The following is a 14,837-nucleotide window of genomic DNA, read 5'->3' as shown; positions in this document are numbered from 1 at the left end:
CAGGAGTGCATGGAGCTGGTGGACCGTAACCAAGATGTGTTCTCAGCCAAGCCCGGCACCACTCACCTCACTGTACATGAAATCCGCACCAAGCCCGGTAAGATGGTAAATCAGCGGCCCTATAGAGTGCCAGAGGCCTATAAGGAAACAATTCTGGAAGAAGTTAAAAAGATGCTGGAGCTGGGAGTTATCGAAGAGTACCACAGTGCCTGGGCGAGCACTATCGTATTGGTCCCCAAACCTGATATGTCAACTTGATTCTGCAAATACTTTAGAAAGCTAATTGAGATACCAGAGTTTGATGCTTACCCGATGCCCCTGGTAGACAAATTAATAAATAGTCTGGGAATGGCTCGCTTCATCACAACACTGGACCTCACATAGGGATACTGGCAAGTCCCGCTTTCCCCAGCTTCCAAGGAGAAAACAGCCTTTGCAACAAGTGAGGGGCTTTTTCAGTACACCAAATGACCATTTGGGCTGCACGGAACCTCTGCCACCTTCCGACTGCTAGTAGACCAGGTCCTTCGACCCCACAAAAAGTATGCCGCAGTCTACTCAGATGACATAGTGATACATAGCACAGATTAGGAAAATCTTCTACCCCAGCTACAGAAGGTGCTGGATGCACTGTGTGAGGCAGGTTTCCCAGCTAATCCCAGCAAGTGCAGGCTAGCATATAGTGAAACCAAGTGCCTCATATACACAATAGGCCAGGGCCTTGTCAAACCGCAAGATGCCAAACTGAGACTCTCTTCTTTACAAGACTGGCCACGTCCTGTTACAAAGAGACAACTGAAATCTTTTGTAGGGCTTGCAAACTACCACAGGGGCTTTGTTCCTAACTTTTCTGGTCTCATTGCCCCTCTAACAGACCTAACAGCTAAGAGACAGTCCCAAATTATGAAGTGGTCCCAGAAGGCAGAGGAGGCCTTCACCAGCATCAAGAAGGCCTTCTGTTCCCACCCAGTGCTCGCAGTCCCGGACTTTAACAAGGAGTTTGTGGTTCAGACAGACACCTCAGAGGTGGATCTTAGCTATTGCCACATGAGAAAAGATACTCTACACTGGAGAAAGAATGTCTTGCAGTTAAGTGGGCCCTCGAAACCCTTCGCTATTGGGGGTGTAAATTCACACTGATCACAGACCATGCACCTTTGCTGTGGATGTCAAGAAATAAAGAATCAAACAGTCGATTAACGAGGTGGTTTGTCAGCCTACAAGCCTTTAACCTCTGTGTTGTTCACAGGGCAGGCCGGAAACATGGGAATGCAGATGCTCTCTCACGAAGAGACGTCGTATGGGCCTTTTCCAATCCCCCAGAGGGGAAATGTGATGTCATGAGAGGGAGTGCCATCGAGGGGAGATACATCCCCTCCCAGTGGTTGCAGCATCATGGTATCCAGTTAAGTGACTACATCACAGGGCAGCCAGGGCCAAGGCTGCTGCCCCGCTGATTGCTCTGGCTCTGATTGCCCTGGAGAGAGAGAAGGACAGAGACAGACAGAGAGAGAAGTTTAAATGAAAATACCGTTTTTTTATTTTTTGTTTAGCTGCTGTCTGCTGGAATTAAGTTAACCTTTTGCTGAAAAATATGAACACATTATTTGAGTTAGAAACCATCGCTTGCTGTCTTCCTTTGTGAACCCACGCCTCACAAACCGATCCCGACCTCTCAAGACATCACAATATGTACATAGTTTAACATGCCACCTGTTTTGATTCAATTAGCACTTTCTTAAATAATAATTTCCTTAACCAACTATAACCTCAATAAGGAACATTTTAAGTGTTTTTAACACATTCAGTCCCGCCTAGTACCACTCACTTGAGCTGCTACGTTTTAACCCAAAACTAGCCCCAAGCACAGCACAGAGCTACCAAAGCATAATATAGTGCTGTTAGACAGGTTGCCTACTGGCCACAAAAGCAAAAAGACATAGCTATGACTATGTCAAAGGCTTTTAGGTATGTTGCCAGTTTCAACCAGTAAACCCACCACACTTCCTTGTAATAAAGGGACATGTGTTTCCCTTGGTCACACCTCCAACCTGACTATGGCTGTCCACACAATCAGCCATAGGCTATAAACACATCCTCGCCATTACATGTGTATTCAGGGTTAGGCTGGAATGCTTGCCAGCCTCAAAAGACACACCTTAAATATCTGCCTACCTCCTGATGAATCACATCTTTTCAAGGTTTGTCGGCCCAACCACATCAATGCAGACAGAGGAACCCACTTTATATTTTGCCTAGAAAAATCTGGACAAAAGTCCAGAGGGTCTAAAGGCGTATTATCATCAGAGAGCTTTACATGATAAACTCCAAATTGGGAAAACAAATGTGGTACTATGCCAACCAACTGGACAGGTGGGCTCAAAGACAGAGAAACTGGCTTGCAGGTGTAGTGTGTCTCTAATAACCACCACAACCATGTACGTCACTACCATTAAGATGATGTGGCTGCTGCTCCCCTTCCTGACCCTTGGCCTGATAACCATCTCAGCGAATCCTAAAATTGTTGAATCAGGAACAAACTCTGGGTATCTTCTAAATGAACAACCTGGGCTGCAAATGACCAATTCCTGTCTACATGCACAGAAGTTTAGCCCTGAACAATATGCCTGAACTGCAGGCTGATGTATTATGGATCCAGAACCAATCATAGTTACAATGAGGCCAGTTAGCCTCCATTGGAAAAACAGTACAGGGCGTGGTCTTAGTGCTCAATACTCATGGCAAAGAATTTCTCAAGAATGCATCTGTCATGAATAAGTACAGGTTGATTCGGCTCACACAACTGGTTCCAATACTGAAATGTTCAGATAAATTGTATCCTTATTTAACAGTCTAGCTATAGGAAGAATCTCCCCATATCTTGTCTTTTTCTCACACAATATATCCTCACCACAGCCACTACAGGCCCACCTAACATACACCCTAAGCTGTTCAGTACCCATTTACGTTGACCCAGAGGCCAGAGAAATGGCATTCATCATTCGCCTACCAGTAATGGTAAATGGTTTTGTATTTATATAGCGCTTTTCTAGTCTTGATGACCACTTAAAGCTCTTTACAGTACAGTTTTACATTCACCCATTCACACACACATTCCTATAGTGCATCTATTAGCAGCACTTTCTTGTTCTATGATGGGCAATTCTGGGTTCAGTATCTTGCCCAAGGACACTTCGGCATGCAGATGGGGAAGACTGGGCATCGAACTGCCGACCTTCAGGTTGGAGGACGACTGCTCTATGCCTCAGCCACAGCCGCCCCGGTAATGCGGTAATGACACCTGACAATATTTACCAAATTAAAGATGTGGTGAATTGAGGGACTTGGCATGCAGAAAAAACATTTCAAAGTACACACCCCGACCGTAGTAGCCTACCATGACAGCAGCCCAAAACTAAACCTGGCCCGTAACTTACACTTATGTGTACTCTATAGAGAGACATCCATTTTCTGTCCCAATGCCGGACATCCATCACACCAAGCTATCAAGTCACGAAGACTCAAGCAGAGATTTAAGGAGATCACTGGCTTATTAATACCAACACATCACATAGATGACCAACACAACACGGTATAGAGATGATTTAGCTCTCTACCACTATCACCCTCAGACCAATACAACAGTTATATTTACATATCTGATATCTTTATGCTTTATAAGAATCACACATTTAGGGTGCCGCAAAAATGTGCGTCACGTGTGGTGTGAATTCAGCATTACATTGTAGAATTAAAAAATGCCATGAAGGGATTAAATGACAAAAGACAGGGACACGATCAAGCTTATAACAGATTGAATATAGTTAAAGAAGAGACTAGCCTCGGTGGGAACAGTTCTAACTTGAGTAGTGACATATCATGTTACCATTATTTCTTCGAAGTAGGTTAGGAGTAGCTCTCACCAGAAGTGAATCGAGTTGAAGTTTTTCCTTTTTTATACCAACCATATACCTTATATATGTGCATCAGATTATCAGCCTGGTTCTGGTCTCTTTGCACACCATAGCTTTCCATGGTTTCCACAAGTGCATCGCAAACCCGGCGGCCTGTCAGGGATAAGTTGACCCCCCCCGCCAGGCCAAAGCATTTGCAATTTTTTCATGTTTTTTAAACTAGAGTTAATGTAGGGAAGCTCAGTTGGGAACATAGACATAGTAATTGGAAAAGTTCAATCAATCAATGACCTCTGTTGGTTAAACGTAAAATCTGATCTGAGATCAGTGTGCTTTACATTCATTGTGCGTGTTCAATGGATGGCTGTGCATGTGAGTGATGTTCAACACTGATGTTTCTAAATATCATAAGTGAGGCCTCTTTGTCACAAGCTACCAAACAATATCCGCTAGCTGGCCAAATTTTGGGACAATGTTAAAGGAGGAAGGCACCGCTAAAATATAAAAACGTTTTTTTTTTTTTTTCAGGCAGCCAATTACTGGAGGTGACAGTGACTCAACAACAACCCAGCTCCCTGGAAGCAGAACAGGTGCACATCTTGTTCTTAACGCAGCCTGTGATTCGTGGATTGTTTTAACTTACAGCAGACTAGGGCACCTCATGGGTGCTAAGAACCTCTGACCAGTGACGGTGTCAACTGTCAACGTGAAAAGGGAGTGCAGGTCAGCGGGGGAGTAGGAGGGAGGACGTGCGGCAGGGTAATACGGCATGGTACAAGGACACCGGACATGCAATGTGCGTCTGGCCCGATCCCAAAGCAGCAGCAGCAACAATCTTGCAGCAGCGGGTCGGTATTGTTCAGTACCTCTGATACTGTAAAAAAAAAAAGAGTATTGTGACGTTTTTCAGACATGCAAGAGACAGAGGCCCGAGTTAGTGGCAGCTGGTAACCTGACTCTTGCACACCTGTCTCTATGCAATCAGACACACACACACACACACACACACGCACACACACACACACACACACACACACACACAAGGAGGGAGAGCTGGAGACTAGACACTAGTTGGAAGAGGAGGCAAAGGATGAGGTTGTGACACATGAGCATATACTTTCATGTAGGGCTATATGGAATCTGTGTTATACCCGTTTTAAAGGTCACATGCCACTGGGCCTAGCAACCATCCTGGGGAAAAGCCTGCTCTCAATAAACATATTGTCACTGATTGTAGTAATTTCAGATGCCTCGTCCAGCGATGGAGTGCCCTCAAGTTCATCCTCTAACCAGAATGTCGGCGGTTCGATCCCAGTCTTCGCCATCTCATAGAAAAATTGCTGTATGGTACTATAAAGTGCTTTGAGTGGTCATCAAGACTAGAAAAGCGCTGTATACATCGAATAGAAACCCTCCAGCCTCTGCTTCTGTTGCACTATTCATATTCAGGGCGTCTGTACCATTGCAGGTGCTTTCTATGGGAGACAGAGCTGTAGGGCGTCATTCTCCTTTTCCTTCCTTTCAAGAGCGGAGCCGAATTTGCCTTTGGGGAGATCTGCATCAGCCGCAGGCCATTGAGTCTCTCCCCAGCGCGCCCACACATGTTGTGCATAGCCACAAATATCTGGTATGGGAGTATCCTCCTCGTCCACGCTGGGTTTGTGTTCCTTGGGGATGGCAATGGAAAGGATCAGGTCCCTACAATGCGGGCTAGCCCGATACAATGCGGAGCAGACCTGTTGTGTGTCTCTGCTTGCATATTGGTAAAAGTTCTTCTGTGAATACGCGATCGTGAGACATGGAAACGAATGCAAAGAAAGAAAACTCCTGATACAGAAGGGAATAAACAAGTGCAGTCTACCTTCTGCCAGCGAATAGAAGGTGACACTTCACTATGTATGACGTGTGTGTGGTAAGATCAGGTCAAGTTGTGTGTTTTTTTTATCAGCTGGAGAAATTTATGCCAGATAATGCTCCAGAACTGCTGATCGAGTCTCATTCTTCATAATTCTATTGCACAGGTCATTTTACGGAGTAAACATTTATTTCAATAGGGTGATGATTTGTTGTAGTCATTTGTCAAGCAGTAGCCTTCAGCCAAAAGTTCAAGCTAATTCAAACTTTTGGCACAGTTCTACTTTATGCACCATAGATGAATCTCAACACACCACATTGTACAACAATGGAGCATAATGACGGCAATTTTTCATTGCTAATGCAGCCTCACATAAATTTGAAAAGTCCCTAGTCCAATTCCAACTGTGAGGCAGAAATAAAGGCAGAAATTAAGGTGAAAATCCACCCAAGAGATATGATATATAATCTGTATTTATGTAGAGCTTTTCTAGTCTTGATGACCATTCAAAGTGCTTTACATGTCAAGTTTTTTGCCATTCACCCTCAAACAGGTTCATACATATTGCATCTGTGCACTTTCTCTATGACACAATAGATATGCAAATAATAATAATAATAATTATTATTATTGTGATCATTATCATAGGAAAAGGTGCAATGAGTATACACATAGAAACATTACCTTATCAACCATGGAGTGATGGAAAGGGGAAAAAGTAATTACGCAACAGAAATGGGGGGGGGGGGGGGGGGGGGGGGGGGGGGGGGGGGTCATTCCTGGCTGCTAAAGCAATTAGATAATAGGTCTGGATCAGCAGTGTACAGCCAGCTCTGCACCATTAGAGATTAGCTTGAGAAAGCTGTTTTACTGCCTGCTGGATGACTTGTGTATGTATTTCATCTATACACCAGTCCAACCCCTATAGATCCTAAAGATATACCTCTTAAATTAGGCAGACACATTTACACATATTTGTGCTGTGGGAAAGGGTGAATGTGAGGTGCAGTCTGGTCGCTAAGACTAAATAAGCACTATATGAATGCAAAAGAAATGACCATCGATGCATTGATCCATCTCTATTTTTCATTTATATAGGAAAATAGAAATTAACTGCCAGTTCTGAGATACCCCTAATCCCTGTTACCCAGGTGACTAAACCATGGTTGATCCCACCAAGACTTGTGTGCCAGCAGCATTACCTCACAAGTTACTCTTCCTTTTCCACAATCATCTCTTCTTGCAACCTCCCTTGTAGGGAGGGGCTCTAGTTTGTATGGCACCCTGGGGAAACTAATAGCAACTATAATAGCAACCATAAATACCAAAAATGATATACAATCTTAATAATCACAACTGTAGTATAACTGTAGTATATGAAGAATAGAAACAATTCTAGTGTTGGGCCTTGGTCATCAATACATTCACAATAAATTGGTTGTCAGAAAAATTTATATTAAAATATTAATTTTGAATAATTTCGATTAATATTAAAGTTACTTCAGGGCACCACCCTTCATAGAAGGGGGAAAGGATATCATAATTCACAAACTAATTTACTATAGCATAATTCAATAATCTATCAATTTTGACAATATAGATGAATAATTTGTTTTAGAAAAACAATATCTGATCCAACAAATGAAACTATATACCTGTCTGTGTGTGTGTGTGTGTGTGTGTGTGTGTGTGTGTGTGTGTGTGTGTGTGTGTTCGCAAACCTAAACAAGATGGCAGTTAACAAAGAAAACTGTAAGGATGGTGGCTCGACCGCATGGCTGTTGTGTTTCTAAAGCTGCTTTCAGACATGCACTGGACTCCGCAGCTCCTCCGTATTTTCTCCAGAGGAGGTGCATGTGTGAACGCAAATGTCAGAGGGAGACACTCCGCAGTTTCTACGCACTCTATCCACCTGGCCCCCCTAGTATGAAGTCCGTAGAAATCCAGGAGCAGTCGACGTGTGAACACAGCAGGGGGATCGATTCACTGCGAGCAAGGTGGGGGGTTTGATGACGCTTCTAACATGCAACAGGTGCTAAAATGAAAAGAAATATCTCAGGATGAAAAAGCGGAAACATACATTTATATGTTACGTCCTGCCTCCACCTGCTGCACCACCTGAATCCTGCAGGGGATTTCTTGCTGTTGTGAAAGTGTCGAACGAGAGGAGAATCTCTCATTGCGTTGTGCATGTGTGAACGCAAAACTCAGGACCTAGCTCTCTGAAGGTCCTCTGGAGGGAATTTCTGAAAATGGCTAAAGAGACCTGTTAGGCCAATAGACATCGGAAATTTCTGAAATATAGTTGGGTCCCTGATCATTTAGTGTCTTGTAAAACATAAGTAAGAATTTGAAATAAATCCTATTGCTTACTGTAGGCCAGTGCAAAGACCTGAGATATTTTTTTTTACATTTTGTAAGAACCCGGCCGGCATGTCCGGTCCCGATGGGTCCCATCAGACTCCGAACGAGTATCCACAGATGCTCAGTTGAAGGTTCACCTGCGCAGCTCCAGCTCAGATAACTCTGTGCACCTTCCTTTTCTTTTTCCTTTCCCCCTATCTCTTCTGGGTTTGACAATATTTCTTTTGACTTCAAATCTGAGATCAAGCCATTTTTGCTTCAATAATGGCTTCTTAAATATTCTTTTCAGTTTCTGTGATTTCTGTACGCGACACTGCAGTCTCACGCCCTTTTATGGTAATCAGCGGGGCGTTAACCAATGCTAATTAGGAAAATCTAACGGGGCGCTTTCAACTTACGAACACATGGCATTCATCAATATGAGAACACAGATGCAAACAATTTTGAAGTTTAAGAACGCATCATGAATCTGATGTCGAGTTTTTTAGAAAACTTAAGAACAAATTTAAGAAAATTCTTAAGAAGATACTGGTGATAGAGGACCATTGTCCCTATGCAGGTATATGTATATAAATACACAAATAGAAAAGGGACAAATCACATTATACCCAAGTCAAGTTAAAAGTGATCCTTGTTTGAGATTAGAAATATGTTGAAAAATGGCTATAGATAGACCATTAAGAGATGGGGTTGTGTACAGCAGTTTGGATGACGGTGAACAGTGTCTGCACTTTTAGGATAGACTGTATTGATTATGTAATGTACAACCAGTGCTGCTGCAGTGAGTCCTTAATTCTCTTAAAGCTGTTTGCCATTATGCTGAGACAGACACTGTAATGGAGAGAGAGAAAGGGTGGGGGAGAAAGGGGGAGATGGACAGAATAAGATTAATTCAACAGGGGAGGAGCAACTGGCTGTGTGTGTGTGTGTGTGTGTGTGTGTGTGTGTGTGTGTGTGCGTGTGCGTGTGTGTGTGTGGTCCAGATATTACTCGTGTTGTGGGGACCTAAATTTGTTGATGCATTCACATTACATCCTTATTACTCTTCCTTATGGGGACAAAAAGCACATCCCCAGAACATATATAATTTGATTTTAGGAAGAAGACATTTTCTAAGGTTAGGGTAAGGTTTGTTTTTAAGTCATGGAGACACAACAACAGTGTGTTAATCAGGAAATACTGAAATTGCTGGGTACTTTTGTCGAGTAGTAGGCAGTTATAAAACCAACAATAAAACAAACAAGAGAACAAATTAAGGACAGAAAAAAACAAGACAAAAGGATAAGACACAATTAAAGACACAAAATATTATCAATCTATAAATGAATAATGAATGGATAAAATACAATAATCATAGAACAGTGACATCATGACTGAAAACATAAGCAATTTGATTTAAAATGAGAAAAAACTTTTTTTTGAAGAAGAAGCCACATTTTAAAAGATTATGTTTATTATAATTATAGGTAACTTATTCCAACCAGACAGAGCGTGAAATACGAAAGCCTTTTTAACCAACTTCCTTAGATACAAAGGGAACAATACAGAGTGTGTGATCAGGGCTTCTTTTGTGCACAATGAACAAAGACATTGTTTTAAATAGTAGTGAAAGTTAAACTTAATTGCATTTGAAAATATATTGAAACCAATAAAATGTATGTCATATGTCTGAAGGTAGTGTGTGTGAGTGTCTAACATTAAGCAATGGTGTATAAACAGTGTGCGAAATACCCAGTGGCAATCGGTGGTCCCCCCTACCTAGTGTTATGCTGAAGTACCCCCCCCCCCCCCCATAAATAAATAAATAAATAAAATAATAAATAGAGTTTATCCGTATAAAAACCTACTGAATTCATATTTATGTGTTGATGGATAAACGGGGCATCGCTTCTTCTGCAACAATGAAGTTAAAACACAGAATTGTGTCATAATCTGCGGAAAGAACTTGTAATGGGCCGCCCTTGCAAAATAAACGTAGCGGAAACCCTTCCTACCTAATACTGGACATATACGCTTTAAAAAGACATTTATAAGAGACAACAAATATTTCTAATAATTTTTCCAGAATTTAGCTTTTTGAAAATGTGGAGGCTTTCAGGGGGTCTCAAGGATGAAGAGTAGTTTCGAGGCATTCTGGTATTATTCAATTATTGTAAATATTACATTTTGTATACTTTTTAAAGCGATCAACCATCATTACAAGTTAAAAGAGATTCTACATCACATCAAGAAGCATCAATAATTTGTTGTTCTATTGAACAAAATAGTTTGTGGAGAACCTTATAGGCACGCTGACATGGAATTTACTTCCGGTGGAATCAACCATTTTGAATTTAGTGCACGTGTGGCTCTAATAAGAGAATTGTCACAACGTTGTGTGTTGTGTCAAACAAATTAGTGACAAAGAAGTCCCTGCGCATTGTCATCTGTTGGAGACCACTGAGAGCCCCAGTGTACGGACTCTAATTTGGAGAGACTTTATTGGCGGCGACACAAATGACAGGTGCTGTCTGATTTTATGCCTCATGAGGGGGAGACAAAATATTTGTCCTTCCCTACTCTTGTAACAGATCCCCTACAAATGCATGACAGCTGTGCGTGTGTGTGTGTGTGTGTGTGTGTGTGTGTGTGTGTGTGTGTGTGTGTGTGTGTGTGTGTGTGTGTGTGTGTGTTTTAATGTACCCTGAGGAGAGGAGGGAGGTGGGACAGGTCAGAGTCAAGGCACTTAGGATGATTAAAATCTCTCTCTACTGCAATACCTCCTCCTTCTCCTTACGTCCCTTTTACTTTCCTCTTTACATTCCCTCTACTCTCCCCTCCCCCTCTACTTTTCATAGACTGCTGCAGTACACCAACCTTGTTAAGCAAAGGCACGAGGAGAATAAGAATTCTCCTGTAGTGCTCACAGAAACATATAAAGCTTTCTTGTGTTGTAATTGAATGCTTAAGACAATACGAATTCCTGTTTCCTCACCGTGGATCTCCATCTGTGGATCTCCATCTGTGGATCTCCATCTGTGGATCTCCATCTCGCTTTTTTGTCAAAAATGTATCAATCTACCTGAAGAATACAATTAGTTGTCAGGTTATTAGATACACCCACCTGAAATAAATGCATTCTACTACAGTCCTGCAATATAGTTTCCTTCATGTAGATTTAAAAAAAATCTTCTTTCCTTTGTCAATTTTGTCGATTTAGCAGTACAGTATTGTAAAAACCCACTGTATAATACCACATTACAGTAAAATACCTTAGATTGTATTGCATCCTGGGTAATTGTTGTTAGGCTGGAATATTTTACAGCAGATTTTTGGCTTGGCATGGTAAAATATGCCGTAGCAATAATGCAGTATGGCTGAAAAAAGTGACATCACACATCCCACCACACTGTGTTTCTGGGAGTTTGACACCAGATACAGTATATCTACTGGAGAGGAATAAGCACTGAATTTCTGCAAGTTGGGTCAGTTTGTTTTCATCTGTTTTTCATAACTTTTAAAATGCAGTTTCACGTTTGTGCTTCCTTGTTTTTTAGCATTGTATAAGACAGCAGTGTTATAACTCCTAGCTTAAGTTTCTATCTCCTCCCACACAGATCCATTATGCCTCCGCGCCGGCAATAGCCAGTGGCCGGAGGCATTTTGTTTTCGGGTTGTCCGTTCGTCCGTCCATCCCATTCTCGTGAATGCAAAATCTTGAAAATGCTTTGGTACAAATATTCACTTGGACATGATGAACTGATTAGATTTTGGTGGTCAAAGGTCGAGGATCACCGTGACCTCACAAAGCACATTGGCCTTGTGAAGGTGATATCTCTGGAAAGCCCTCTAGGAATCCTTTCACATTTGGCACAAACATTCACTTAGACTCAAGGATGACCTAAACTAAAAAGTTGATAAGATTGTAGTCAATCTGATTGTAGCCAACTCGTCTAATTAGCTCTTGCCCCTTGAAATATGTTGCTTTTGTCGTTAATTTAAGTTCACAGATTAATTTGAACAATAGTTAAGCTTCCCTTTGCCACATATAATGTTTAGACTCATTTAAAAGTAATCCTTGTGTGTGCTGGTGTATTTATCTGCATATTTTACGGTGTAAAGAAAATAAATCTGGCACATCTTCAGTATTTTCAGCTGTAGAAAAGGAGGGAAGGGATGAATGATAGCTGTTCAAATCAATACATTAAATAAAAAAATAAACAAGTATCTAACCTTATGTTAATAGTATGTAATAATATTAATATTTTTGTTTGTTTGTAATTATGTTGCTTTTTATTGCTTACTTGTGGCTAAAATACATGTCTTCCAAGCCTCAGTATATGATATATTTGGTTTTAACACTTGATACAACGTTGATACATCATCAGTGATGTAACCTGGGGTCATCGGGGGTTTCGGGTCTTTCAACATCAGACACCCTCACCCAGGCAAGCCAGGCGGGGGGGTGATCAGCCCCCAGCTTGTGTCCACGGATCGGTCCGTTTGATCCACAGCCATCTTGATGCCTCCTTTGTGGCCCCTGATTTTTCTGATAGCTCTCCACTTGTGCAGCCCCCTGGTTTCTAAGGTCTTGAGTTCCCTGTAGAGTGACTGGCCTGCAAATCCCCCAGCAGGACCACCTGCTTTGTTTTTTCATGGGCAGTGCCATGGCTTCTCCCCAACTTTAACAATGGTGATGGAGTGCATTGCTGGTTTTGGATGCTTACTGGTGGAGATCCCTGTACCGATGACCCCTGCAATAGCTTTCAGCACCTGTTCATGGTGCCAGCAGTAGCGCCCCTCTCCCCCTCTCGCTTTTGGGCAACAGTTTAGGATGTGTTGTAATGAGCTTCTGTCCTGGCACAGCAGGCATGCTGGAGTATCTGCAAGCAGAAGAGGTTGGATGGGCTGGGGGGGACATCATAGACCGACTGGATCAGGAACCTTATCCACTGTGGCCTTCCAAAGCTCTGACCACCAGATGTTCCAGTCCACTGAATGCTCCCATCGGGTTCAAGCGCCCTGCTGCCACATCCCTACTATCCTACTGAGGCTTACTTCCTGCTCTGCTGCACAGGCCTCCTCTTGGACCACCTGGCAACTTTCTTTACCTTGTTGTAGCGCAGTCTTGGGTTCAATTTCAAGTTCAAGTTTACCTTACTATCCCAGATGGGAAACTTGGCTTACAGTCAGGGGTACGAGATACACAACACAAAGTGGAAAGAACATCATAGATACATAGAAGGAGTAAATAAATGATCCCTGAAATGTCATGTGATACGTGTCAAAGAAAAATATAAATCAAAATATTTAAAAAACGTTTTTAAAAAGTTAAAATGACATGTGCAAGTTAAGCAAATTTATTGCATATAGGAAACAAAAGAGTTTTGACTCCTATTGCACCTGAACTGGGGTACTCTAAATCTCAGACCTGAGGGGAGAATTTCAAATTCACAGTGTAGGGGGTGGTTCTTACAATCAACTACAGACCTGGCCGTACGGAGGACCTGCTGGCCACCAGGGGGGGGGGGGGGGGGAGGGGGGGGGGGGGGGGGGGGGGTGCCTGGTTAGGTGACCCACCTCTCACCTAACCAGGCACCTTCACAATACAATTTAAGGCATTATTTCCCCTGGTATTCAAATTTCCATACAAGGAAATAATAGAGAAAATGAGAACAGATGCTGTCTACATTAAAACATTTAACTACCTCAGGAAGTACAAACATTGCTGTCCCTTCTTACAAACTGCCCCAGCATTAACATCACATTTCAGTTTGTTGTCAATTACCTTTCAAGATACTTATACTGTTCCACAAATTGAATGCCTATGCCATTGATGAAGGTCTGCGATGGTGGGTGGGATGGATACCTTCTAAAATCAATGACCATGTCTTCGGCCTTCAGAATCGGGAAGACTGGGATCCAACCGCCGACCTTCTGGTTAGAGGGCGACCGCCTCTATCATGAATCACTCCCACACTGCTGGCACACATGTCAGTGGAAAATTGGGGTTCAATATCTTGCTCAAGGACACTTTGACATGCGGAACAGGGGGACCTTCTGGTTAGTGGACGACATCACTCTCCCACCTTTGGTTACCTCCTCCCAGGCCTCTGAGAAGTCAATGGGTAGCTTTTTCTTTACTATTAAAATTGTTTATTTTAAGCCCCCATGAGACCGTCAAAATATGAGATAATTAATGGATGGATTGATGGATTGATGGATTGATGGAGCTGGAGGAGAGCAACTGCACGGTCTGACTTGAGCTGGCTTCGCCCCCTGCGATGTTTTAAGGTCATGTGACCTGGTGATATTTTGCGGTGCTGGGTGAAGTCTGACAAAATTTCTAACCAGCGCTGCATTGTGTTAGGACCAGAGTGCATCCTGTTAAGTCAGCGCTGCATTAAGTCCAACACACCTGTTCTTCTCCAGCTGCAGCACCTGGGAACTACCTCTGTGATGATACAACGCTTCACTGAGTTCTTCACCGACATGCATGACCCGTCTTCTGTTTTTATTCTGAGCAGTTCAGATCCATTATGGGCTGTTTAAGAGAATGAAATGCAGCCTAATTGGTCTCCTTCTGTTAGCTATTTATTGCAGATGGCCACTCAACGTTACAGTTTCAGGAGGTTGTTGTAAAAATAAGTAATGGGGTTGTATTTTTTTATGGAGGAACATGTATGTACACATATATGCCTGAATCATTTGGCATAGGTCAGAGA

This window comes from Hippoglossus hippoglossus, chromosome 18, assembly GCF_009819705.1.
Source record: "Hippoglossus hippoglossus isolate fHipHip1 chromosome 18, fHipHip1.pri, whole genome shotgun sequence".
In the NCBI taxonomy this organism is placed as follows: domain Eukaryota; kingdom Metazoa; phylum Chordata; class Actinopteri; order Pleuronectiformes; family Pleuronectidae; genus Hippoglossus; species Hippoglossus hippoglossus.
Note: the sequence above shows the minus strand (reverse complement) of the source record.